This window comes from Moschus berezovskii, chromosome 6 (assembly GCF_049115385.1).
Source record: "Moschus berezovskii isolate FMDL1 chromosome 6, NW_MosBer_1.0, whole genome shotgun sequence".
Lineage (NCBI taxonomy): Eukaryota > Metazoa > Chordata > Mammalia > Artiodactyla > Moschidae > Moschus > Moschus berezovskii.
The window spans coordinates 42147949-42174214 of NC_142465.1; the positions used below are offsets into that span (position 1 = coordinate 42147949).

Sequence of the window (26266 nt, forward strand, 5' to 3'; positions counted from 1 at the left end):
GAACTCTCTTGCTTTCTCCATGATCCAGCAGATGTTGGCAATTTGATCTCTGGTGCCTCTGCCTTTTCTAAAACCTGCTTGAACATCTGGAAGTTCACGGTTCACTATTGCTGAAGCCTGGCTTAGAGATTTTTGAGCATGACTTTACTAGTGTGTGAGGTGAATGCAACTGTGCAGTAGTTTGAGCATTCTTTGGCATTGTCTTTCTTTGGGATTGGAATGAAGACTGACCTTTTCCAGTCCTATGTCCACTGCTGAGTTCTCTAAATTTGCTGGCATATTGAGTGCAGCACTTTCACAGCATCTCAAATTTAACCCAATTCAAGATAACAGACTTTCTAAAGCAGGTCAAGACTTCTACTGCAGGTTAAGAAATTGTCAGAAAAATATACTCCATAAAAAAAAAAAAACACACACACACACTATACATTCCAATGTCTTTTCTAACTGGAAAGAACCTTGGTTAATTAATTTGTATTGAAATTAGTTCTTAAGAAAAATTCACTCTAAGAATAAGGCAAGACTATGTTTTCCTGCAAATGTAAAATTCTTACCTTCCATAGAGAGGTAATGATAATGTTGAGTAAAATTTTGTGAGTATAAGATGATGGATGAATCCTGAATGATACATATAGTGCTTTACTAACACACCAGTGACATTGTTGAACTGTATAAAACAGTCTCTTCTTTAACCAGAATAAAGGAAATCAGTTTACATAATGGCAATTATATAATTAGGAGGAACTACAATAACATTTGGCTGTCCTGCCTTAATAACTGTGTTATGATAGAAACAAAATACTATTTATGTTATCCTCTCATTGAAGCCAATAAAAACTGTAAGGCAGCTGATTTTATTTATGGATGTATATTACAGATTTCTTTTAGATTTAGCTACCACAAAAATGACTCTTTGGCAATGAATATGGATGATTGGATAATTTAATACCGTACTATATCAGCCAAATTAAATGAAAACACATTGGACTTTTATCTTCCACCCAAGTAATTTTTCTTTAACTGTTTTTTTTCCAAATACCCTTGACATGTCCTGACTTGCTTATTGTCTAACTTTCAGTTAGTGACCACAGTCATCCACGAAGACAATGTGCAGAACATTTAGGAATCAGTCTTGCAGACAAGTGTCAGTCCCATGCTGGGAAGTGGTTCTCTGCAGGATAACGAGCTACAGCACAGATGGTCAGGAGCAGCAAGATGGAGAGGAGGGGAAAAAGTTAAAAGAAGATCCTTATTGACCAGAGTTCAGAGCGGGACTAGGTTGGCAGAAGTAGACTCTCTGATCCAGGAACACAGGGAATCACATTATTTGTCAAGCGGGCACCTTTTAGCCTCTGCCTCCATAGGAAGGCCTTTGTGTTCATGTACAGAGTCCTGACCCTGCAGTTATGGTCAAGAGTGACAGAGACTGTTGGTGGGAGTATCCTGAGATGTGATAAGTAGTGAAATGAGTGAAGTTGCACAGTCTATCCCACCCAGGAGTCAATTTTTGAGATGGAGAAATGGATGTAAATAAGTGAAATATGAAAAATAAGTGAATGGTCTAGAGAACAAAGAGCAATATACCTAAACACAAGGAATGGTAACTTCATGAGCCATTAAAGTGAGACATTGGGACTTGCCTGGTGGTTCAGTGGTGAAGAATATGCCTTCCAATGCAGGAGACATGAGTTCAATCCCTGCTCTGGGAACTAAGATCCCACATGCCACAAGGCAACTAAGTCTGCCGTTCCGTTCCGTTCCCTTCCGTCGCTCAGTCGTGTCCGACTCTTTGCGACCCCGTGGACTGTAGCCTACCAGACTTCTCTGTCCATGGGATTCTCCAGGCAAGAATACTGGAGTGGGTTACCGTTTCCTTCTCCAGGGGATCTTCCCAACCCAGGGATCGAACCCGGGTGTCCCGCATTGGAGGCAGATGCTTTAACCTCTGAGCCACCAGGGAAGCCCATGCCACAACTAAAGAAGCCTGTGCACCACAACAAAACCCAGTACAGCCAATAAATAATTATATAAATAATAATAAATGAGATTTAAAAAAATAAAAATGAAGTGGAATATTGAAGCTCCTGCCTGAAAGACATGGCTATTTTTTTTTCCATTGAAAGTTCTTTAAAATAACTAGATCAAGCTTTGGATCTCTTTTGGTCATTAAAACACACTTTTTCTAGATTTTACTTTCTTATCTTCACAGTGTTAAGATGAATGCCAGCCTCATTTTCTATTCAGTATGGCTTAAAATAAGAATGTAAGTTGTGCGAGGACATGAAAAATATATACTACTTTATATCTCACAAGATGGTTAACAAGGTACTGAGTGTTTAATTGGCTGTTTCTGATACCCAAATGTTTTAATCTCAAGAGGAAATGAAATGCCTTATCTTAAACAAATTATTTTATATCTTATCATCCCAAGATAGCATTTACACATCAGTGCTTTTATTCAAAAGAGTGAGTAATGGGAATGTTTAGCACAATGGCTGATTGAGGTGGGAGTCAAGGACTGAGATGTTATGAAGCACAGAACTTTTGGAGAAAGCTTAAATCTCAAAAGAGAGGTGTGTGCCTCCTCCATGGCTCCTAAGGCCAGACATTGCTCTGTTTCCAGTATGAAACAGCCAAACCAAATATTTGATTAGAATAATACGTTCACCAGCAAAACGATTGCCTTTTTATTGCATAATGTCATTTCATATCAAAAGATACAATAATCCGAAAACCATTATCCTAAATACTGTTTAGTCAATATCAATCAGGATACAAAGATTATAAGAAGTTTCTGCATAATAAAGGACTCTCACAAAATTAATCCTGTTTGTCTCTAATTGAAAGGATTTTCAAGCTATTCTGAGTTTTTACATTATCCCATTCTAGTGCAACATTGGAGTTGTGATATGAAGATTCTTCCTCCTCTGGGATAACAATCAACAAAGAGGGAAAATAACTACTTTTGCTGTTTTATATGATCCTGTATCTAACTGCACATGCTATTATCTTTTTAATATTTACATGGATATGAACATAAAAGACATTGAAATATTAAATAGTTGTCAAGTGTATGCTGTCTCCTTGATAATAGCTTCTTTGCTTTTTTTGATGCCTTATAGTCACTTGAATTGCTTTGAAACATTGAAAGATCCTGGTCGGAAAGATATTAGAGTTAGACACTTTGTAGTCTAGTTTAAGTAATGAGACTCAGGGATAACAATAAAAAACAAAATTTTAGAAGGGCAGTTGTTCTTAGGATTTTATTCTTACGCCATCAATTATGTACCAGCATTAGGAAAAAAACTAGTGTTTTACTATAACTTTCTGTCTCTATTCCTGCCTAGTCCTTGATGGAAGTGCTAAATGCAAAGAAATGACAAAAATAATAGAGAGAAGAAATCAGAAGTAGAGTGACAACCAGCTTCTGACTCAACTCAGTAGCTGAGCAGCTATAACTGTGTCAAAGAACTAAGTAGCTGAGGCTGTGTCAAAGAACTAAGCTTTTGAGGCCCTAATACTCTTGATAGTCTCAGTTTCTCAACTGTTGTTTGACACGGAAGAAATTCTGACCTTGTTTGATTAATTGATGAATTAACTAATGATTCTATGGTCTGTTAATCTATAACCTCTCTCTTATTGAAACACTCTCATTCCTAGCACTGGACTATTTCCAGTTCTCATACTCATTCACCTGTATTTTTTCCAGGTTGTCTGCAATTATTAGCCTACTACTTATTTTTCTCCTTTGCAAATTAATTATTATCTAGTCATTAGGCCCTCTTATATTTTCATTCATTTTCTAGGAGCTTTGAACAATACCCATAGTTTTACTTACCTGTATGTAAATGACACAAAATACATCTTTCTAGCCCAGAACTCTCCCCGGATTCTAGCCATATATCCATCTCCCTTTGGACATCTAATAAATAGTCATGATTGCCCCACCTCATGCCAACCAAATATGTTTTTTCCAGTGTCCTTGTCTCAGTAGATGACACTGCTACCCACGCATCATCCTTGACAACTTCCACATCTTTGAATACACATTAAGTATCTTAAAACTACTTATTCTTTTCCTCTGCCTCTTCTAGTACCACCTAGCATAAGCTACCGTCATCTTTCACCGTCACTACTAACTACTTTGTCATTACTACATCCACTGATGCATTAAGAAAAGTCAAGATTAAGTGGAGTTATTTCCTGTAAGTTCAAGGCCATGGCAATTGCTCAGTACTCCAGGATAGCAAGAGTAACAGAAAAAACCTTCAACATGCATGGCTCCCAGCATTTGCACCAATGTACATACAAATTACATGCAAGGGGCTTCTCCTGTGGCTCAGCTGGTGAAGAATCCACCTGCAATGTGGGAGACCTGGGTTCTATCCCTGGGTTTGGAAGATGTCCTGGAGAAGGGAAAGGCTCCCCACTCTAGTACTCTGGCCTGGAAAATTCCATGGACTGTATAGTTCATGGCGTTGCAAAGAGTCAGACACGACTGAGTGACTTTTACTTTCACATACAAATTAAGATCCACAAAACAGCACATTTGACACCTATGGAAGTTTTAGTACTTTTTAAATTAAATTATAGTTGATTAACAACATTGTGTTAATTTCGAGTAAACAACAGTGATTTTGTACAAATAGATATGTATATATCTATATTCTTTTTTTGTGATTTTTTCCCATTATAGTTTATTACAAGATATTGAATATAGTTCTCTGTGCTATACAGTAAATCCTTATTGTTTATCTATCTTATATATGGTAGTATTAAGTTCATACTCCTAATTTATCCCTCTTCTATTCCCCTTTGGTAACATGTATGGATGTGAGAGTTGGACTGTGAAGAAGGCTGATCGCAGAAGAATTGATGCTTTTGAACTGTGGTGCTGGAGAAGACTCTTGAGAGTCCCTTGGACTGCAAGGAGATCCAACCGGTCCATTCTAGAGGAGATCAGTCCTGGGTGTTCATTGGAAGGGCTGATGCTGAAGCTGAAACTCCAATACTTTGGCCACTTCATGCGACGAGTTGACTCACTGGAAAAGATTCTGATGCTGGGAAAGATTGGGGGCAGGAGGAGAAGGGGACGACAGAGAATGAGATGGCTGGATGGCATCACCAACTCGATGGACATGAGTTTGATTGAACTCCGGGAGTTGGTGATGGACAGGGAGCCCTGGCGTGCTGTGATTCACGGGGTCACAAAGAGTCAGACACGACTGAGCGACTGAACTGAACTGAACCATAAGTTTGTTTTCTATGTCTGTGAGTTTATTTTGTAAATCAGTTTCTTTGTATCATTTTTTTTAGATTCCACATATAAGTTATATAATATCTATCTTCCTCTCTTACTTCACTTAGTATGATAGTCTCTAGGTCCATCCATGTTGCTTCCAATGGCAATATTTCATTCTTTTTTATTGCTGAGTAATATATATACACAACAATACCATATCTTCTTTATTTATTCATCTGCTAATGGACACAAGTTGCTTCAATGTCTTCCCTATTGTAAACAGTGCCACTGAAGTTTCTATGTTTTCATTGATTATTTTTCTTTCTGTTCTTCTTATACACTAGCCTTGCAAACTTCCTAATGCATATTTGATTTTAATCACAAGGTCCAGATCTACAATTTCTTTATCTGATTGAGTACTCACTCAAATGAATGCCAGAGACTTTTAAAGCCCAGGCCTGAGCTGATTTAGTCTGATGATTGGGTATTAGATTTTACATCTTTATTTTCACTTTTTCAGAACAGGCCTAAAACAATGTAATTCATCTGGTTAATTTACACATTGCAGTATTTTGGAAGACAAGCTGGTATGGTGGACGTCAGCCTGAAAAAACCAGGTTCTGAGCCCAGCTCCACCACTTACTAGCTGGCTAATCTAGGGCAAGTATAATTCTATACAGTCCCAGTTAAACTCCTTTTAGATATTCAAGCATTGGGTTTGGAATCTGAAAAATTTGGCTTCAACGCTAAGTCTATCACTTACATAAAAGTTTCTTAACCTTCTCTGGACCCCAATGTCATCATCTACAAAACAGAGATATTCCACTTACTTCATAGAGTTGTTTTTCTTTTTTTTTTTTTGGCCATGCAGCGTGGCTTGCAAGATCTTAGTTCCCCAAGTAAGGATGGGATCCAGCGCTTGGACAGTGAAAGTGCCAAGACCTGTCCACTGGACTATCAGGGAAGTCCCACCTTACAGTGTTGTTTTAATGATCAAATTAGTTCAGGGACAAGTGCTTATGACAGCGACTGGCACCAGGAGCTGCGATGGGGAGAATAAACTAGAAGCAAGTGAGACACGTGCTGAGCAAGTCCCTGACCAGGAAAAGGTGAGCGGCTCATGGGGCAGGTTGCCAGCAGCCAAGTCCAAAAGCAGAGAGAGAAGAGAAGAGTGAAATCAGAAAACGGAGTTATTGAGCATCAGGAATCTATCGCGAGTTAGTAAAAAACAGAGAGAGTGAAAAAAACACTCAGAGTAAAGGGAATGGGAGAGCCTATAGTCCCAAAGAGAAAACATCAGTAGCTTCCTGACAATTTTCAATACCTGAGGACCCAGCTAGAATTCACTTTTGTGAGGTTTCTCCAAATTATTTCAACAACAACAAAAATTCGTTACGAGTAATTTTAAAGTGGGGAAACCTGACAACATTACCTTTACCAGGCAATCAAAGTCAACATCAACAGTGAAAATTCATGTTGATAGCACATAACCTTGGCATGATGTGATGATGACAATGCTTTATGTCTGTGTTCCTCCTCCCCAAACATATAACCCCAGTCAAGTTATAAGAAAACCACTGACAAGCCTTGGTTGAGGGACCATCTACAAAATACCTGACCAGTGTGCTTGAAAACTGTCAAGGCCATCAAAAACAAGGGAAGTCTATGAAACTATCACAACCAAGATGAGCACCGGGAGACAAGATCCCTAAATTTCATACAGTATCCTGGCTGGGATCCTGGAATAGGAAAAGGACTCTGGATTAAAACCAAGGAAATCTGAATGAGCAGCAGAGCTTAGTTCACAATAATGTGTAAATATGGACTTTTTCATTATGACAAAAACCATTCAATATGTTAACAATTATTTTTAATTATGACAGAGAAACTATACAATTATGTTAACAAGTGAAACTAAGTGTTGTGTATAAGGGAACTCTGTACTTGCCTCACAAATTTTTGTCTGAAGTATTCTAAAATAAAATTTAAAAAATAAATAAAGAAAGAAAAAAGCTCTTTTGTTCCTTGAGCTAGACTGAGATAAGGGCTGACCCTGCAACCAAACCAAATTCTGGCTTAGGTACTAACCAAGACCTTGAACAAGTTGCTTAAAAGCACCAGCTTAATGTATGGCAAAACCAACCAATATATTAATGTAAGGTAATTTGCCTCCAATAAAATAAATTTTAAAAAAAAATCATCAGCTTCTTTATTCCTCTGCAAAGCAGACAGAGTACGTTTAAAGTTTGCTGGAAGAATTAAAAGGCTAAATGTGTGGACAGAGCAAGCACTTATTAAAAATAGTTATTTTTGCTATCATCATCATCGCTGTTTTTGTGTGCTGTGCACAGTCATGTCTGACTCTTTGCAACCCCATGGACTGTAGCCCATCAGGCTCTTCTCTCCATGGAATTTTCCAGGCAAGAATACTGAAGTAGGTTGCCATTTCGTACTCCAGAGGAACTTTCCAACCCAGGGATTGAACCCATGTCTCTGGTGTCTACTGCATTTCCTGCATTGGCAGGCAGATTCTTTACCACAGTGCCACTTGGGAAGACCCATCATCGTTGTTATTATTGAGGTAAGTAAGGTACATTACCTAAAACATGGAAGGTACTCACCTTTATCTATTCCCCCTTGTTGGTTCTTTATAATATATACAGTATCTAGAGCATCAATACATCGCAAATGTCTGTACAAACTCTTTATTAACACAAGCCAAATATACACAATTGACCACAGAAAATGTCACTCTAAACTAGAGGGATTCATCTACTGAAGGAATCTTCTGTGGAGAACTTGTACTATATCGGCTTGCTCTTGACCAGGGCCGGCAGGGTGACAGTGGGCCAGGGACTGGCCTTTCTCCCTTTAATCTTTTTCTCACTCTAGGCTGGCTGGCCTCAGCCTTGTCTACTCATAAAATATGCCAGTGTTTCCCACAGGGTCTAGCCCTCTATGCCACCACACAATATGGAGAATTTTTAAAAGGCAAACAGGGTAACTGGGCTGTCAACCCTGCACAGGGAACTTGAATAATAGTGTAACATTTTATGAAGATTTTCTAAAAGACAACTTTCTAACACAGGTCATTAAGGTGGCCTTTGTGTTATTTAGGATAATATAAGCATAGAAAAAGAAGAAAGTAATATTTCAGTCTTTTTGCTATTTCCCTAAGGAAACATACTTTCTTTTAAGCCCAAAATATAATGTAGTTAACTCATTTTTTATAATATAAAATAATCCTATCATAGAAAATACACTATGAACAGAAGAGAAAATCTCCTCCAAAGTTGAAAAGCAATTGTTACCCTATCTTAAGTCTAATGTTTAAAATATTCAGAATTTCTTTTGTTTCCTTTATATCAGCAGACTGTTTTTCAGGCTTTCTCCCAACCCTGGCCCTATCAGTTAACATATAATTTGGTTTCCCTTAATACACAAACATTTGGAGGATGTGGAATATGTACTTGGCATGGTGTTAGTCCTTGTGAGGACATACTGGAGAAAAGACACAATCCCTGTCTTCAGGTGGCTTATTATACAGCAGAGGAAATAAAACATGATGATAATTATATGCTTGGCTAGAATCTTATGAAGCCTATAAAGGATGCGTATTCAAATCCCCATCAGAGGCAATCAAGATGAGGGGAGCTATTTCCAACCAAGAGGGACCAAGAAACATATGAATAAGAATTGTCCCTGAAAAACTAGGACTATTTTTGACTCCTGGAGAAAAGGCAGGAGGATCCAGAAATGAACCTCACATATATGAGGATGTTCATGGAGCCAGTAAAGTGGAGTTCACAATACAGTTCACTTTTAACTAAGTAGTTAAATTCCATACCGACAGCAGTTTGTTGCTTACTAATGAAAAAACTCCACTTTCGTTGAGTTCACCAGACATGATTCTTCTTTATCAGTCATTGTAACTGGGTGAAGCTCAGCATTCAGTTTTGCCCTAATTTCTGCAGAAACTTCCTTTCTGGGCCTCTCTGTAGCCTTCTATAGAAGAGACACATAATGTCACTGTGTTTGTCCCTATTATTCCATTTGCCAGGTTTTGTTTGTGTGAATAATTCAACATGACTCAGAAATCTGACTTTTAAAGAATCAGTACTATTGTGAAACAGACAGCACATGCTCTCCAGAGTTATTTAGTATGACTCTTAAAAACTGAAAAATATATAAAAAGAGAGATCAATACAAATGTGGAACTCAGGAAAACTGGCCCTTTCTTGCCATCAAATGTCCTAATGTATCCCAGTTCTTATATAGGTCCAATATTTTACAGTTGGAGAATGTTTCAATTGGACAATATATGACCTTAGGAACATTTGTTTAAATCTCCCTGAACTTCAGTTTTTCATGGGTAAAATAAGTCTGAGACATCAATGTGGAATCAGAACATCAATGGATCAAAATTCTAGAATCTGCTGAGAAGTATGCTTGGGGGGTATAGTTAAAATCTGTTCATTTTAAGACCTGTGTCTTGAGACCTTGATGTTGTTGTTGTTTAGTTGCTAAGTCATGTCTGACTCTGCAACTCAATGAACTATAATTCTCCGGGTTTTTCTGTCTGAGGGATTTCCTAGGCAAGAATATTGGAGTGTCCTTCTCCAGGGGGTCTTCCTGACCCAGGAATCAAACCTTTATCTCCCACATTGGCTTGCAGTTTCTTTACCACTGAGACACCTAGAAACCTGTCCTAAGACCTTAGCTAATTCTAAATTTCTCAAAACCACTTAATGAGACATGGATGGTGAAACAGCTCACCTAGGAGCTAAGTGACTCTCTGTGAAGCAATGCTGCGGTTGTTAGGGTGGCCTTAAACAGGACTGTTATGGCTGAGAATGCCTGATGTCTGCCCAGGGTGGGTCCTAATGGCTTTCCTTCCTTTTCTTTCTTGTCTAATTAGCTCCTCAGAATAGAAATGATCTCCCCTAGACTGTGGTATCACCAAGAAAAATCCAACTGAATTTGTATAATTGCATTTTGGGGGTTGGATCACAGGGGTCATGGTGCACTCAAATATTACACAATAAATCAATTAAATATCTTGATAATTATATTCAAAGTGCACATCACAGGAGGGAGAGCAAAGGGGTCAAGCTGAGTCTGGTAGGAATTATCAACATCCTCTACCTTAGTTGAGAAAGGCTTCCTGAAGAAACAGGATTCACTTTAATAACCACTGGGACTCCGTCCGCACCTGGTGTGTCTGGTTAAACCCAGTCTGGCCAGGACTCACAATCAGGCTCAAGTGGGCTGGAACACAGGAATTCAAGCTTTGAGGGCTTGACATATGCCACCTCACCTAGAATTAGTAGTGCATGTCTTGTTCCTCTACTGGAGTGCAAGCTGCCTGCAGGCAAGAATCTTGACATTACTGCAACCTTTGTGAGCCCCTGGACAGTGTCTGGTACCTGGTACTTGGTAGGTGATAGGTATCAATTAATTGAAGAAATTCATTTAACCCCAGAGATGGCATGGTTTGAAATCAGAGTTACTATTCTTTGAACTTTCTAGAATGGCTAGACTCTCTTCCCAGCCATGACCCGGGGAAGAATAAGAATCCTTTTAGATGAGGAAGGAAAAGTCTAGAACTGAAGCTTTCTTTGTTCCTCTCAAGTGCAAATGTGCCTTTAAAGAAAGCAGGAAGGTGAGCAGACAGGCTGGGCCTCTCACAGGATGCACACAGAGTGTGCTTTTCCCCTACCCCATCCCCATCACATCCCACTTCACCCCTTCTTCATGTCAGTAAAGTCTGGAGTAACTAATGATGTTAAATTGAATTCCTTTCACATATCCTGGGTGTATAGTAGATTTGGTACTATTGTTCAAAACGTTTGCTGCTCTTCCTTGTGAGAGAATTCTATTTCCTTTCCTCACTCAAGCAGACTTGGCTGCCTCACCGGCTTTACAATGGAAAGCAAGTGAAGGTACCTCTCTCCTGAGCAGAAGCTCCAAGACCCAGCTTATGACTCAACATCTCTTTTCTCTCTTCCATGAGACCTGCCACATTCCAGATTTAAAAAATGCTCATTTGTCTGGGTTCCAGATTAAACAGGAGGTGGAACAGCACCCAAGCTGACCAACTCTGGATATGTGGTGCAAAAAATAAAAACTCATTTTCTTACAAGTCACCAAAATTTGAGGGTGGGGGTGGTTTATTATTACTGCAGCATCATAACAGCCTATACTGTTGATCCAAGTATACTTTCCAAGTGCAGGGGACTGTGCCATATGCTGGTATATAAAGGTAGATGGCATGGACCAATATCTTTAAGAGACTGTAATCTGTGATGGAGACAGAAATATACTCAGCAAAGTATTACATGAGTCAGTTATGTGAGGAAAACAGACTCATAGACTCTCCCTTGATAAAGTATCTTGAGAAAAAGCCTCAAGGAAGAACAGTTGAGGGCATATATGCAGCTAATCAGATAATTTGGTTACTGTGCCCAAAGAGTGGCATTTGGAGATCACAATGTACAGGGGACTCCAGGGGATGTTTATTATTCACAGTATATCCCAGTTTGAATTTATGTCATTTGTCTTAGTGGCACTATGAATTTCATCATTCATTCTCTTTTACTGCATCAAAGTATCTCAATTTAGAAACTAAATTATATAATCACCTTAATATTGATGTGCTGGATCTTATTGGTTGTTCGTGGTCTAAGGCTGGCATCCTGGACACCATGCTTCTCAGACAGGCTTACTGCACAAGTCAAGTGTACTTGCTGAGCCATGCCTACTGACAGGGTGAAATATCAGATTGCCTACCGCACCTACAGACCCCTACTGAGAAACAGCCCAGGGGTCTCTTTCAGAAAAATACTCATGCTATTGCACTGAGACCCTAATGGGCCCTGATACTTCAGCCACAAGCAATTAAACCTGAGAATATGCAGCCAAAGTTGGCTGTGGACAGTCTGGAAGAAAGGAAATCCACCATTTGGGAGGTGACACATTTTAAAACTGATTTGTTCATTCATTCAAGAAATGTTAGCTCAGACAGTAAAGCGTCTGCCTACAATGCAGAAGACTGGTGTTCATTCCCTGGGTCGAGAAGATCCTCTGGAGAAGGAAATCGTAACCCACTGCATTGCCTGGAAAATCCCATGGACAGAGGAGCGTGGTAGGCTACAGTCCATGGGGTCGCAAAAAGTCAGACACTACTGAGCGACATCACTCACTCAAGAAATATTTACTGAGCACCTGTTCTGTAGCAGGTCATCCATACTGAACAGATACAAACTAGCCCAGCCACAAGCTTTCTTGGGAAACATGACAGCAAGATGCATGGGGAGCAGGGGTGGGGGCAAAAAAAAGCAGCACTCATTGGGCTCCCCTTCTGAGAAGGTAACAAAAGGGCACTCGGACTGCTGATAAATCAGAACCCAGTGTTTCTAGCATTCCTTCTCCCCACGGAGCACCCCGATGCTGAGGTGGGTTAACCTACCTCCTGATTCTCACCTGCACCCTGAAAAATCAACCACCATCTAGGGTTGCCAAACTTGGCAAATAAAAGCACAGGATGCCAGTTACATTTGAATTTCAAATAAACAATGAATACTTTTAAGTACATCCATACAATATCTGGGACATAATTATACTAAAGATTATTTGTTGTTTATCTAAAATTCAAATGAACTGGGTGTCCTAGATTCTGTCTGGCAAATTTACCCCTATGGCATAGGCAGGGATGGGCATGCCGGGAGGGTGGGGCCCAGGGAGTGGGATTGGCAGACTCTTAGTGGCTCAGGGATTTTATACTAAGTCAGCCCTAGTGCTGCTTCCGCCTTCACCACCGCCAGAACTTCCAATCTGAAAAATTCCCCACATTGCCCTTGCGGAATCTGGGACCTCTCCTCACTCATCATCTCTCTGACACTCACAGGAACGTGGGAATAATGATACCTCACAGGATTGTTGAAAAATGCAAGGTCACTCAGTCAATCAACAAACACTTACCAAAGGTTTATATGCCAGGTACCCTGTTCAGTAATCAAGGCATATAGAAACTTTCTCTTCAGGAACTCGCTATCCTGTGACATGCACGAGAGTGAATAAACAGATGACATGCATTGTGACAAGAGCAATGACTGGTGTACAGAACACTGCAAATCCATGCCTGGCTCGGTTGCTCCATAAATGCTGACTGATATGATGAGCCTGTAAGGATAGGGCTCTGGGCTCTCCTTCCTCCCACTCCATCTTCGGGCTCCTCCAAGAGTTTAAGGTCTGCTCTGGTTTTCAGCCCTGGAGTGAGGTCCCCTCTGGCAAGGGCCCCTGACATCTTGGGCTGCCTTTCCGACTTCCACCTTTAATGTTCTGTCCACCTCTCCTGCCAGGACCTCCTGCTGCCTCCCTCTAGGCCTCCCTGACGCTGACCTCCCACTCTGTCGGCTGGCCCTCACCCAGCAGTTCCATTAATCTGACTTCCAGGCATCAGGCATCCACAGGAGAGCTTGTCCAAGTGAGAAAGATTCCTGCTGTACCCTTTCATTTAGGCAAATACACACACACACACACACACACACACACATATATATATGCATGTGTCATAAAGCAATTTCCTTTATGACCTTGTGAGTGTGGGCAATCACTGTGTGATGAGCCTAGTGTCGACGTTAAAGGTTTGTAAGACTTTCGGGATGGAAATGAAATACGATCCAGGTTTTCCAACCCAGAAGAGGGTCTCTTCAAGCAGCTACATCTTTCACGCCACTTCAACTTTCTAGTTTCTGGGTTGGCTCAAGCCATGTCAAACCTGCGACGCAGAGCCGGCAGCTTGAGTGTGGGAGTGTCAGCGCAGATCTATTTCTGTGGCAAGTTCAGTACAGGCTGAATTTAAAATATGAAAAACAAAAGTGAGGCTCATAACTATGTTACTGAAAGAGGGGGAGGGGATAAAAACATAAGACTTCTACAGAAGCACCGTTGCCCCTCTCCCAACTGCAATTTATTACAAATGTTTCTCTATTCCAGCTCCTAACATGATGTGCCAAGCTGAAAAAGAGGCAAATCATTGTGAGGTTTTACTGTGCCTGCTTTTAGTAGCCAGCTCTAGTCCTGCCAACCCTTCTATCCTCTAGCCAAATAGAAAGTTGCAACACAGAGGAAATTGTCCTTTGCTCAGTGGAGGAATGGCAAAGTCCCCACAAACTAGGTCTTACTGTTTGCTTGGGGTCCAAATTGAAAAGAGAGGGGATGCTACTGCAGTGTTTCAAGCTGACACAGATTCTCCAACATCCCGGGCAGGGGAGGGAGGAGGGGGAATGACCTAGGGGCAGTTGTGTGTGTGTGTGTGTGTGTGTGTGTGTGTGTGTCTTAACCTAACTACCTAAAGGTACCTCCACCAATAGCTGGAGTCTAACATCAGTGAGTAAGACTGAAATGATCTAGTTATAACATTAGCATTTCTCATGTTAGGCAGTCTTGTTTTGTGGCAGTTGCTTCCTGATGGGATGATAATATATCCTCTCATACACCCATATAGGATTAAAACTAACAGAAATGCAGCTAACAGAAGTGCTATTGACCTGGCCTGCTCTCTCCAGGCATTTTCATCCATGGACCTTAGCTGGGCCTCCACAGTGACTTGACAGCATGATCATTTTACACCACAACTAGTTTCGAGGGACTCGAACAAAACTGGGCATTTTTACTTATAATGAACAAGGAGTTTGTGAAAAAAAAGTCTTATAAAGGGAGAGGGAGAGAGACAGGGAAATGTTCAAACTAGCCCCCATCTGAGGTCTACCCTTGGATTTGCATCATCTTTTCTCTGGATCTCATGAGTCTTCATTGTTTTGAGTAGTGATTTGTGGTGCATGGCTGCTAACTAATTTTCCTTTCTCTTTAAATTCCTGTGTCTGCTTTTCTGGCATTTTTATCTTTCCATTTCTTCTTCATGGAATGTACTTCAAACAGAAATGGAAAAAAAGGGATCTCTTACACAAGAACTCTTTCATTCCCAGCTTTTGCAACAGAACTCTTATTTGCAACATAAATTCTTTCATCACTAGACTGGAAGAGCTATGTAAATTCCTCTAACCGGTATATCATTGACTCAGATTGTCTCCCATATTTTTTAGTATAACTTCTCAATTATATAAGGAAATTTCCAAAACTGAAAATATATTTTCAAATTTGCACATAATGATATTAGCTGTAGGTCATATAATTTAAATTCACTCATTAACCCAATCAATAAAATGTTTATTGAGTACAATGTGCCAGACCCAAAACTAACTATTATAAGTTTAACAGTGAACAAGACAAGCACAGTCCCTGCCTTCAAGGAATCAGACTTCATTCTTCCATTCATTCTTTATTTCATAAGTATTTGAGTCTAGTAATCTACATTTTTCCAAACCTGAGGCTATAAAACAATTTCCTGGTCCTCATGGTATCTCAGTGTTCTTGATTTTTTCCTCCATTCTAACGACTTATTTCATACAAACTTTTGATTCTACAACTGAAAAACAATTGTCATTACAATTACCAGTAGCCCAGGACAGTGTATTTCAAAAATTCAATACTCTATTAATTTTCAGCAGTTTTTTTCATCTAATTAAATCTGCTGAAGGTGAAACTCCAATACTTTGGCTACCTGATGTGAAGAACTGACTCATTGGAAAAGACCCTGATGCTGAGAAAGATTGAAGACAGGAGGAGAAGGGGACAACAGAGGATGAGATGGTTGGATGGCATCACTGACACGATGGACATGAGTTTGAGTAAACTCCGGGAGTTGGTGATGGACAGGGAAGCCTGGCATGCTGTAGTCCGTGGGGTTGCAAAAAGTCAGACATGACTGAGCGACTGAACTAAACTGAACTGAAACTCAAGTCAGACTTGTCCCATTTGAACTGAAGTATTTGCTGTTTGAATGCTATTTTGTAAATTAAACATAGCCAGAAGGAATAAGCATTGTCAGAATGTGCTTTGTCAAAATGTGCTTCATCTTCCAGAAGGTTCTGCTTCCCTGCCTCCTCATTCTAAGTTTTAGAATTTGGCTATAAAACATACATTTGTATATTCATCCTAATGTGTTTCCTAAAATAATTTTTTATTATGACAATGAAAAGAATTAGTTTTAAATGCATAAAATCAAATTCTAACTCTTACCAAAGAAGACATAACCTGGTGGCTTCCCCCGCATGGGTTTTTGTGTGGTCCACCCACACAAGAGGTGGCTGGCCCCATAGGACATGACAGAGTTCCTGTGAGTCCTAAATGCAGGCTGCAGCAGGTCAGAGGCCATGGCAACCTCAGCAGCAACATATGAATTTTCCTCAGAGCAAATGATGTGAGTATTGGTACATAGTGGGGAAGACAGATATGGAAATAAATACTCTGAAGACAATAAACAGTTTTCTGACCATCACTGAGGGGTCATACACACTATCGGAATAAATGGCAAAACCATATCACAGGATGTGAACAGAAGCATGGTGCCACCAGCATGGCTTCCTTAGCTTCTCTGTACAACCAATAACCCTCCAACAATAAGACCACAACTGCTGGTAAGTTTATTTGGACAAACCAAAAAAGCATCAAACTGGCACTCCAGAACAGTGTGTAGTTTATTCTACCAGAAAGAAGAGTCAGGAGTGGGCTCCTGCTTCAACACCTTACAGGTAAAGACAATGAAAAACAATTTAAACACATAAAATATAGGACTTTTCATGTAATTGCACTTTAACTGCTTACCATTAACTTGATTAAAATTGTTTGACTAAGGGAAAATAGTGTCAAATTAGAGTCAGATAAAAAAGTGGAACTAAAGTATACTGATGTTATTCAAATGCCAACTACATAGATTCCTCCTAAATTACAAGTATCAAGGTAAGAAGGAAAGAGATGCAACATTGATGGAAATATTACTAAAATAACAGGCCAAATAAGTTTAAAAAGTAAAAAGTTGGAGTCTTCAGGCATTGGGCATCAGGCAACACATGGGAGTGATTTGTGAAAAGAGACCCTATGATTGTCCCAAATTGCTGCCTTGGGAGCCTTTCCGGGTTACAGTACAGGGACAAGGGAGGAAACCAGGCTGAGTCCGGGAGCTTCCCTGAGTTGAGGAAACAGAGTTGATTGTCCACAGAGGCCCAAGCAGCTAGAATTCACAAGGCAAATGGTGGTAGGATGAATGAATATGCATTGCTTCAGTCGTGTCTGAATCTCTGCAACCCTATGGACTGTAGTCCACCAGATTACTCTGTCCTTGGCATTCTCCAGGCAAGAATACTGGAGTGGGTTGGCATGTCTTCCTCCAGAGGATCTTCCCAATCCAGGGAGCGAACCCACATCTCTTATGTTTACTACATTGGCAGGCAGGTTATTTTCCACTAGCACCATCTGGCAGCCCTAAGGACGGTAGAGGAGAGAGCTATTGTTTACGTAAAGAAGAAAGCAGCTTTTAGTTTACATAAGAACTACAAATGTTTCTTCAGCCAATCAGAGGTAGTTGGCTCTAGGGTCTTATCCTGTATAAAAGAAACAGTTCTGTCATCCCCTTGGCTGAAACAAACAGTATTACAGCTTGATAGGTAGGGCCTAGATTCTCAAATTGATTACATTTGGAGGAAACCTCCCTCCTCTTGCCACTTTTATTCAACATAGGTTTGGAAGTCCTATCCAGTGTAATCAGAGGGAAAGAAATAATAGGAATACAAATAGGAAAGGAGAAGTAAAACCATTACTGTTTGCAGAAGACAAGATATTTTGCATTAGAAATCCTAAAGACACCACCAGAAAACTACTAGAGCTTATCAATGAATTCAGCAAATTGTAGGACATAAAATTAATATATAAAGTCTGTTGCATTTCTATATACTAACAACAAAGTATCAGAAAGAGAAATTAAGAAAACAATTCCATTTAACATCACATCAAAAAGAATTAAATAACTAGGAATAAATCTACCTCAAGAGGTAAAAACCTGTACTCTGAAAATTATAAGATGAAAAAAATTAAAGACAACATAAACAAATAGAAAGATACAGTATGTTCTTGGATTGGAAGAATCAATATTGTTAAAATGACCATATCACTCAAGGAAATTTACAGATTTAATACAATCCTTATCAAAATACCAAAGGCATTTTTCATAAGACTAAGACAGATAATTTTAAAATTTGTATGGAAACACAAAAGACTTACAAATAGCCAAAGCAATCTTGAGAAAGCAAAAGACTTGGGAATGCACATGGTCTGACTTCAGACTATACTACAAAGCTACAATAATCAAAATAGTACAATATTGGCACAAAAAACAGACACATAGATCAATGGAATAGGATAGAGTCCAAAAATAGTCAATTAATCTATGACAAAGAAGGCAAGAATATACAACAGAGAAAAGACAGTCTCTTTAATAAGTGATGCTAGGAAAACTGAACCACTACATGTAAACAAAGAATGAAATTAGAATATATGTATATGTAACACCATATACAAACATAAATTCAAAATGGATTGCAGACATAAATGTAAGGTTGGAAACATAAAACTCCTTGAGGAAAACATAGGCAAAATGCTCTTTTACATTAACTGCAGCAATATATATGTTTGAGTGTCTCCTAAAGTAAAGAAAATAAAAGCAAAAATAAACAAATGAGACCTAGTTAAAGCTTTTGCACAGCAAAGGAAACTATCAACAAAATGAAAAGACAACCTAGTGAATGGGAAAAAAGATAGTTTCAAATGATACAATAATAAAGGATTAATATCCAACATCTATAAATAGTTCATGTAACTCAACATCAAAAAAACAAAGAACCTGATTTAAAAATGGGAAGAAGAACTGAATAGACATTTTTCCAAAGAAAAATACAGCAGCCAACAGGCACATGAAACTATGTTCAACATTGCTAGTCATCAGAGAAATACAAATCAAAACCACAGTGGACATCACCTCACACCTATCAGAATGGCTATCATCAAAAAGAACACAAATAACGAATGTTGGCAAGGATGTGGAAGGAAAGGGAACCTTCATTCACTGCTGGTGGGAATGTAAATTGGTGCAGCCACTGGAGAAAACAGTATGGAGGTCTTTCAAAAACTAAAAATAGAACTACCATGAGATGATTATGATTTTTATCTTTCCTTTTGTTAAAATGGTGAATCAGCATTACATTGATTTGAGTTTGTTGAAGCATTCTTGTGACCCTGGAGTAAATCCAACTTAATAGTGGTGTATGATCCTTTTTACATATTGTTGGATTCAGTTTGCTAATATTTTATTGAGGATTTTTGCATTATTGCTTATTTATCAAAAATATTGGCCTGTTATTTCATTTCTGGTAGTGTGTTTGTCTATTTCTGGTATCAGAGTAGTGATGGTCCTGTTAAATAAATTTGGGAGTATTCCCTATTCAATTTTTTGGAATAGTTTGAGAAGGATGGGTTCGTATAGGTTGATCCATAGTTTTATGTACTTTCTTTAAACTGATAGTCATTTAGTTCATTCTAAAATATTCACGTTTTTTTACTTCCCTCCTCCACATTTTGTGTTTTTGATGTCATATTTTACACCTTCATGCTTATCCCTTTACTAGTTATTATAGTTATAGCTGCTTTTATACTTTTTATCTTTAATCTATGTATTGATTTATTTAAGTGATCCTCAACCCTACTGTGGATTTCCCTGGTGTCTCAGGTGGTAAAGAATCCACCTGCAATGCAGGGACCCCAGACCCAATTCCTGGGTGGAGAAGATACCCTGGAGAAGGGAATGGCTGCCCACTCAGTATTCTTGCCTAAAGAATTCCATAGACAGAGGAGCCTGATGGGCTACAGTCCATGGGATCACAAAAAGTGAACACAACTGAGTGACTAACACACACACACACACACACACAACCCTTATTATGCATTATCTGTTTCTCTTTCCTATAGATTTTTACTTCCTTTCCACTTACATAAGACCCTTCAACATTTCTTTTAGGGTAAGTTTACTACCGCTGACTTCTTTTAGTTTTGCTTCTCTGAGAAATTCTATTCTAAATGATTATCTTGCTGGGTAGAGTATCCTAGGTTGCATTTTTTTTCCCTTTTAGGACTTTGACTATATCATGCCACTCCCTTCTTGCTTGTAAGGATTCTGCAGAGAAATCAGTTGGCAGCCTTATGATGATTCCCATGTATATGACTCTTTGTTTTCCTTTCTACCTTTAGAATTCTCTCTTTAGACTTAACTTTGGTCATTTTAATTATGATATATCTTGGTGTGAGGCCTTTTCTATTTATCTTGTTTAGGACCCTATCTGCTTCCTTTACCTGGATATCTGTTTCCTTATTTAGCTGTGGGAAGTTTTCAGCCATAACTTCTTCAAATACATTTTTATCCCATTCTTTCACTCTTCTCCTTTGGCTTCTCCTATAACATGAATGTTGTCCTGTCATGTTATCCCATAGATCCCATATATTGCTTTATTTTTGTTATTTGTGTTTCTGTCTGCTATTCTAATTGGATGATTTCCATTATTCTATTTTCCAGATCTCTTCTTCTGTGTCATTTAGTCTCTCATTTAGGCGGGATATTTATTTTTGACTGAGTCTTCTCTATATTCTGTATCTTCTCATCAAAATGACCTGTGCTTAGATCAGTTCTTTTCCTAATTCAATTAGCAATTTTACTCCCAATATTTTGAATTCATTGTCTGGTAGGCTGATTATGCCTGTTTCATTTTTTCCCAGGGGTTTTCTTTTGCTCTTTCAATTGAAAGTAGTTCCCTTGCCTTTTCATTTTACTTAACTGTCTTTGTCTGTATGAATTTAGGTGAAACAGTTACCATTCACGGTCTTAAAGGGGTGTTAAAGGTCCCTATGTAGAATGCACATATCCAATTTGGTGGGAGGGCTGGGTTTGATGTAGATGCCAGTCACATTCTTCCTCAGGGAGTGCTGGCTGCTATCACCTTGGTAGGATGTATGTCTTATGATGGAGAAACTAGAGCCTGCACAGAGTACAGTCTGCTCACAAGTTGCTGGAGTGGAAGCCCTGAAGGTTGTGTTCAGTTGACTCTATTCCCTTTAAGAGTGTGCTTTTCCTTCTCCCCACACTGAGGCATTTGCCCTAAAGGAGGGGAATGCTGAAGCAAGTGGGACTCGTGTACTTGCAGAGGTCCAATGCACTGTCTTTGTGGGCATGAGTAGCTCTGCTCAGATGCAGCCCAAGTTTGCCTCTTTTCCCCTGTCATGGTCACCTCAGATCTAAAGTTAGACTTGGGTGTGGATTAGGCAGGGCTGAAGAGTCTACTTTGCTGGGACTAGGGAACATGGCATGGTGGTTGTGGAATTCAAGCAGCTGCACTACCATCAGAGTCTGGGCTGTTTCTGAGGCACTGTTTGAGTGAACACCAACAGTGGCCACTGCCACTGCATCTAGACCACAGCCCTGCAGATCACTTCTGAGTTACTGGGTTGATTCTTTTCCTAAGTCCTGGCTATCCTAGATCCAGTGCCAAGTTGTGGCATGGAGTGAGCAAGGCTGTGGCATTTACTAAACCCACACTGGGGAGCTTAGGAAGACAGAAGTTGCTAGGGCATATTTCTCTCTGCCCTGTTTGGGGGCAAGATAGAACCCAGGCTTTCCTCTTGAGTGGAATCTAGGCTTCTCTAGCCTTTTTATCTGTCCCAGTGGTTCTGCCATCAGACAAGGGGGCTTGTCTCCTATATACGGGATGCCCAGTTTGTGGTTCTACCCTCTCTCTCCATGGCAAGTGTCTACTTGTTCAATCTCATTTTCTTTCTTGGTTTCCTTCCAGGGGCACACATCCTGAGCTAATCCTCTTCTTCCCATCCTACCCATTTACATGTGTTTCTTTCTTACAGTTTTGGCTGTATAGGAGTCCTTCTGCCAATTTCCGGTTAGTTTTCTGTGAGAATTGCTCCACATATAGATGTATTTTTAAAGTTTTTTTAGGGGGATATGAACTCCATACCTTCTTACTCTGCCATCTTGATCTGCCCAATACAACAAAATTCTTAATAGTGACCAGAGAAGAAAGACCGATAACCAAAAAAGGAACCATAGTTAGTGCTGTAGCAGAATTCTCACCAACCATAATAGAAGCCAGAAGATAATGAAAAATAAACTTTAATGTTAATGGAAAAATAACTATTATAACCAGGAAAGTGACATAATTCAACTCAATAATTGAAGAAATTTCATTGAAGGGACTAGCTACAAAAGTAAGGGTAGGATTTAGAAAAAACATCAAGGAATGTTATAATATCACAGGCTTAGGCTTAACAACATCTGGAAATTATACAACTCTTAAACCTGAAGAAATAGGGAGAGAAGCAATTATTGGAATCTGTAGAAAGTTGGTGGGGAAGTTCACCTAATGGTAGCTTTGGCCTTTGGTCAAGGGAAGCAGTCAACCTGTAGTAACTTCATCAGAGAAGAGTGGAGGAAATAAACATCCCATCCTCCTCCTCCTCCCTCCAATGAGAGACTCAAATGCCAGACTCATCCACTGCTTTAAGCAATTTGAAGTCAGAGATATTCAGTTTCTATAGCTCAGCTTCTTGATCAGTGAGAATGTAGAATAGTGGAGAGTGAGTCTGCTTAGACGAAAGGATGACATCCAGTACAACTATCATCCTGAATGTTGTACAAACTAAACTTTCAAATATGAGGTCAAAATAAAGATTTTTCCAGATGAAGACTAGTGATCTTCATGTACCAGATACCTGAAATAGATGGCAAAGAATATATGTATTTTAAAATAAATAAAATAAGCCCAAAAGAAAATGATAGGTTAGAGATAAATTACCAAGCAACAAAAATCTATAAGCCTTTAGTAAACTTACACAAGCATAGGTTGTTATTATAATAATAGCAATATCATTAATAATATTAATGGGAGAGGGGTGAAAACAATGCCAAACAATTATTTGGAATCTAAAAGGAAATAATAACTGATGATAAAGTAGCTATATTGAAGAGAAGGGTAGAGATACAGACTAGTTTTTTACTTAACACTTGATGTTAAAAAATTTAATGCTAGCTACAAAAAGAACAGAAATAGAATGTTTAACTTCCAGATAAGTAAAGAGAAAGCAGGTAATGGTGAAAATGTAATCCATCCAGTAAAAAACAGCAAAATAGGAGAGGGAAAAAAACCACCAGAAATTTAAAAAAAAAAAAAAAAACAGAATAAAATACTAGAAATAAATTCAAATAAAAAAATAGGGAAGAAGATTGCATATATACAAGAAGGTAATTTAAATGTAAATGAAGTCATCTTTCTGGTTAAAAGACAAAATATGTATCCTGCCATGCCTCGTTGGTATCTCTCCAAGCACTTTTGCAATGATACACTCAACAGGCTCTGTCTGGCTCAAAATTTTACAGGATTCTTTTGACTGTAAATTACAGAAATCCAACTGAAACTTGCTGTAGCAGAAAAGGAAGTGGAATTATTTGCAAAACTGGAAAGAGAGGCTCAAACCACCCTGAGAAGATTCTCTTTATTTCCAGGGTGCCATGACTGACTCTTCTTTGCAGAGTTTAGCACTTCTTTATATAAATATATAATATCAATTATCCATTGTTCCAATTGTTCATCTCCATATCTGTGCCCTGTCCCAGTTACCCAATCTTTTGGGAACAAATACTGTGTTCTCATCTTCATATTCTTATCCCCTAGCATATTTCCTGGCACAGAGTAGTCAGCTAATAAAAGCTTAATGAAAAATAAATGAATGAATGTCTCAGACGGTTATTTCTATACATGATCTCCCCTATTAGAATGTCAGCTTCTTGAGGAAGTCTCACTCCATCCATTTCTACATTCAATTCTACTGCTTTTCATGCAGTAGGTAGCAAGATATATTGGGTGATTGTATGAAGAAAAAAATAAAAAACTTCCTTCTTTTTAAAGATAAGTGGCCTGTACATATTACATGCTATCATGTGTATGTTCAACTTTAAATTTTCAGATGCATTTCTCAAGTAATTACAAGGGTGCCTGTACCAAACACTGTGGTCAGGAAGTGGTGACTCAGCCAAAACAACTGGATGGAGCCACGTCCTCCTCCTGCAACCCAGATCCAAGGCTGTCTATACAAATAGAAGCTCATCCTCCACGAAGCCTTTTGTACCACAGTTCAGCACTTCACAGGCATTCTTTACAAAGACACTTTCAAGCTTCATCAGTAATGCTGACTATCATCACGTCAATCAACAAGAGTATTACCCATTTACTCTAATACACAGTCAAAAGAGGATATTGATTGGGATTTAAGAACCTCAATTTAAGTAGAACCTTAATTTGTAGAATTAGCAAAAGAAACGAATTAAAAAAGCCATCAATTAGTAGAAATGTAGGTAATCATATGAAAGATTAACAGAGGCGCAGGTTGGATGGGGCAAAAAATGAGTGCAGGCAGGGTGAAACTTGTCTGGTTGAGCAAATTCTCACCCTCCTGTTTCCTCCACCTTCCTAACAGACATTAAAAGCACTTAATTAAAACCAGTAAAGAAATTATAGCAAAGAAAAAATGGAAGGCACCAGATATAATTAGCGTTGTAAGTACCTTAGAAAGCTTGCCTAGAATAGTCTTTTCCAAGCTTGTCAAGTTTCAGAGCTCACAAATCTTGTCCCCAGGCTCAGCTCAGTTCCTGGTCGCCCATCCCCTCTCCTGTTCTTCTTAGTCTCCTGAGAAGGCATGTACTTCCATATGCTTATTGTGTGTCTCATAAAATTCATTGCTCCTATATGAAAAATGTATGAGACATATCATACTGTGCAAAACAATGTCTCCAAATTGGCCAATTATATTTTGTGCAAGTTCAGAATTGTTCATGATGTCTCGAAACCTCAGTAAACTCCTAGCTGTGAGAACTGTGCTCTGCATAGTTAAAACAGAGGACTTAATAGCTTAATTGTGTCTAATGAATGAAAAGGTGTTTAAAAATAACATGGAGAGTGATGCCAGTGTTTTTTTAAAGGTGTGCTTTAGTATTTACAAATTATATAACCCCTTTGAGAAAGGGGAAGTATGTAATTTTTAAATTGTTTAATGTGGAGGTCCTTTTTTTTTCTTCCCTGGTCTTTCCAAAAGAGGAAGCAAATCCCCCATCCAATATTTCCTTTCCTTCTTATCTACTGCTATATATATCCCAGGTGGCTGTTCCTCTCTTCTGATCCATCCTGCTGTCTGGTGTCCATATGTTAATCTCAGCCATCCACTTATCCCATGGACCTGTTTCCTGTGTGTCTTTTTTTCTATCTTCTTCTATTATTTAAATACACATGTCCTATTAGCTCTTTTCTTTCTGATACTTTAACCAAATTGCCTTTGTTGGATTCCACCTTGTCTTTTACTCATTTCTTATCATAACTCTTCGAGTTTTCCCAGCTGTTCTCTGAAATCATCTCACATTTCAAATGCTATCACTGAATTGCAGATCTGCATGTTGTCTGTGTGCAGATCTATGGGTTTTGTAAAGCCCTCCGGTAACACGAGAGAATTACAATGATCTTTTCCTGAAGATGTTCTAATAGCAATGTTGTTCTTTCATTAAGAGGTGCCCTTTCACTCGGAGAAGGCAATGGCAAGCCACTCCAGTACTCTTGCCTAGAAAATCCCATGGATGGAGGAGCCTGGTAGGCTGCAGTCCGTGGGGTCGCTAAGGGTTGGACACGACTGAGCGACTTCACTTTCACTTTTCACTTTCACACATTGGAGAAGGAAATGGCAACCCACTCCAGTGTTCTTGCCTGGAGAATCCCAGGGACGGGGGAGCCTGGTGGGTTTCCGTCTATGGGGTCGCACAGTCGAACACGACTGAAGTGACAGCAGCAGCAGCAGCAGCAGCCCTTTCACTATTCCCACTGAAGCCTCACCAAAAGAAATTTATATGAACTATAGCAATAAATGGCTTCCCTTGTGGCTCAGCTGGTAGAGAATCTGCCTGCAAGGCAGGAGACCAGGGTTTGATTCCTGGGTCGGGAAGATCCCCTGGAGAAGGGAAAGGCTACCCACTCC

At 39.2% G+C, this 26266-nt stretch overlaps 1 pseudogene; it reads left to right on the plus strand.

Moving 5' to 3' along the window:
- Positions 1 to 14012: 14012 nt before the first annotated feature.
- Positions 14013 to 16900, plus strand: LOC148777599 (NADH dehydrogenase [ubiquinone] 1 alpha subcomplex subunit 12 pseudogene; annotated as a pseudogene).
- The last annotated feature ends 9366 nt before the right edge of the window (positions 16901 to 26266 follow it).